This window comes from Plectropomus leopardus, chromosome 11 (assembly GCF_026936395.1).
Source record: "Plectropomus leopardus strain MGB_pleo_1.0 chromosome 11, ASM2693639v1, whole genome shotgun sequence".
Taxonomy (NCBI): domain Eukaryota; kingdom Metazoa; phylum Chordata; class Actinopteri; order Perciformes; family Serranidae; genus Plectropomus; species Plectropomus leopardus.
In genome coordinates, this window is record NC_142186.1 from 25,704,008 (window position 1) to 25,707,691 (window position 3,684).

The window sequence follows — 3,684 nt, forward strand, 5'->3', positions numbered from 1 at the left end:
AGTTACATAATGTACACCTTTGCTATTTGATTACACCTCCATATTTTGAGTGCTTTTGACAACTTAAAAAGGAAATTGTTTATACTTATCCTACAGATGAAGTGGTCTTCTCTTTCAGTTCTTGAACTCTTGCACTCTAGATATACTGTATTTAGAAATATGTGGTATGCTGCTGTACAACTAACATGATATATCAACTGCAAAAAGTATGGAAGTTGTTTTTCTTCTCTTTTAAAGATAGAAACAAGAAATACATTGATGTAATATTTAATTCCAGGAAATCATACTTGTTTGTAATTAACTAAATATGTTAGTACTCAGTTTCTGGGAAGACTTTGAAAGCTTTGCTGGAGGAAGTTGAGCCACAGCAAAGCTACCCGAGGGAGAAAACTAGTTTGTTTAACTAAAGCTACCCAGTAAAAGTAGTTCAAACTACTTTGTAAAAATGGAACAAATTGACAATGTACACGTGATACAAAATTATATAATATAATACAAAAATAATCAAATGCCAGCATTAAATGACAGCATTGGGTTTTTGTAAAAGTTCCCAGTTGCTCACAGGTCAAAAACTCTCCATGTTAAAGTACAAGCACTGTCAGCTTTGGTGTTATACCTCTACACTGTCCTTCAGTCAGACACCAGCCTTTCAGAAACTAGAGGCAGGTGGTGGGAGCATTTCACCACGGATGATGACTCGGTTAACCATAGTAACTTCCAAAATACATACATAACAATAATCAATACCTATTACTGTGGTCATAAAAGGTCATTACAGTAAAACAGTAATTGTAAAATACAAAAAAAACATTCCTTTGTAGTTTCAGTAGTTTACTACACAAAAATGAAAGATAGTATAACTACTAGAATCACTATGCAAAGATGAGTCTAGTTGAACTACCTGCTTGCAACTGCAAATTATAGTTTAAATTACTAGTTCATTTACATATGGTTACCTACCCCCTAGCACTATAAGTCCTATAGTTGTAGGTCATGCATTATTTCCGTTTCCTGGTACATGTTGTAAGAGTGGTGCAATGAAATAATCAACACTTCCCAAAAGAGGAAGAAGCAAAACAAAAAAAGACACTTCAACAGTTTGCAAATTATATTTAAAAAAAATAATCAGAGAATCAGAGTTGTTTTTCTTCGTATGTACCTAATAACACAAATTACAAATATGAATGACAATGTTGAGAATTCATTGTAAAACAAAAACACCAGTCCAAATTCAAATCATTCATTCATCCTCAGTGAAGATAACATGACTTATTTGACAAAAAGCTACACTTTTGAGAGACCGTGAACATAATATGTTGGATGCTGTTCTAGTTTTGAGATGATTCAGCTCGAAGTTTAAAAGTTCAGTTATTTATTGTCAAATGAACAACAGGTACAGGAGTAGATGTCATTGCCACTGAGAAACTTGAGTCACAGACTCCCTCAGGCAATGCAATTTAAACTTGTATAATAATAATGCTAATACTACTACAACAACTACTACTAGTACTACTACTAGTATGATGATAATGGAAATGATGATGGTAAAAATAATCATCTAAATATAAGTTCATAAAGTAGTGCAAGTTTAAATAAAGGATAAAATAGGAAATATAAATCAGTGTATAAATCAAGTATATGCATGTCAGAAGTGTAAATAAATATGTATATACAGATGTGCAAAGAGTTTAAGAAACATTGCAATATAATGTCAAGTGACAGTGACCAACCTAAAAGCTAAACCTGCATGTAGCCTACAGAGGCACAGACATCTATGCACATCTTCTTGATCAGATTTGAGTGCTTAAGAGGATATACTAATCCACTAGTGAATCTGGGAGAATTATGGTTAATATGTGCATCTTTGTTTTCTTTTTTTTTAACCTTGAGGAAATGAATGTATCCTCCATCCAGAAACTGTTTATCTGAATGATTAGAATAGCAGACGCATTGAGTTACCTTGAGTTTTAGATTTGATGTCACACTGCGAAACATTGATTCTGTGCTCCTGCACGAATCACCAACTCCTCTCTAACACAGTAGGGCCAGTGTGAGCATGAAGGAAATACTGTATAAAGTTCCTCTGTGACATAACAGTGGAACAACACGTGTCAAAATAGCTTTTATGTTCGCTCAAATCACCTGCGTTTGTTTGTTTGTCTGCATGAGATTAGTGTTTCCAAAGCAGTGCATGGCAGTTATATAGTTTGCTTGAGTCATGCTGCAATGATTCCTTCAGTACCCTCCTCCCCAGAGAGGAGGCAAAGATAAAAGGATAAAGAGATGGAAGATAAAAGGGGGGTTTGTACCTCACATGCGCCCCAGCTGTTACTGTGTTGTTCTGATCTATGAGGCTTACTGTGTATTATTTATGGATCCAGTGACAGGCCGCTCTGAGGGAAGCTGTTCTGGTTTCACTTGTTGTCAGAGTTAATTAAATGATGCCTCTCTGTGGACAATGTGTGCTATTACATTACAGAGGGAAAAAAAATGAAGTTTAGAGAGTGATTTTGGATTTCTAGATTGATCTTGATTTAGTTAAAGTGCTGTAAACTTAAATTTAAAGGTTAAATATATGTTGTTTAGGTTTGTAGGTCTTGATATGATGTGAACTGGGGGTAATAAATCAGCGGGCTGCTCATGTGTTTCACCACGCAGTACCCCAGACAAGAGGACTTTTGTTTGATAAGAGGTCATATGGAGAGTCTTTGTGGGAAAAAATATGGTACATTTATAACTATTTGTGCTAATGATAATTTTTTAAAATTATGTAACCTCCAGCTCCAGTGCCTAAATGGCAAACATGAATTAAAAAGGACACATGTAGATGAGGATGATTATAAAATAGAGCTGCAACGATTAATCATCATTAGTTGTCCACTATTAAATTAATCAGCAATTAATATGTTGATTGATTAATCTGTTCAAGCAATTCCTGAAGAAAAAAATAAATACAATGTATTTGATTCCAGCCTTTAAAATGTGAATATTTTCTGGTTTTATTAGGTATAGTTCAAGATTTTTTTGGAGGGAGAAGCAGGGGGCACAACCCCCTTAATATTTACAATAAAACCATGAAAGTAGCAGAAGACTTTTATTTTGACAAAATTAAATACATTTACACTATAAACTGATGCAGAAAAGGCACAAGTTGCTGCACAAGAAGTCACAAGGATGCAGGAAATACAGCATACAGCACTCAAACAACAGGAAAGGCAGTGTGCATTACATGCAAAGACAGTGTCAGCACTGGAGGAACTTTTCTAACCTCAGGAAGCTATTTTTATTCATTCATTTTTAATTTAAATTTTCACCAAACCTTATTTGAAAACGTTGCATGGAATTGTTAATTTGTATCTATCTATCTATGATAGATATAAATGTATATATATATACACACGTATATACGATTAAATTGCAAATTTAATTGCCTTCTCCATATGTTTTTGAAAGTAATCAAGCCAATTTGCCAGGTTTCAAAGGGTTAAACTATAAAAAGGAAATACAGAGGACCATGAAAGAGGATGTGATTTCTGTCTCTTTCTCAGACCGTAGATGTCATTTAAATAAAAAGGAAATTAGTCCAGAAGACCAATCAAAAGTCGCGTTCCTAAATCTCCTCGGATGGTTTAAACAACATCAAAACATCGTTTTCTTTGTTTTATTCATTTGGGACTTTAATTT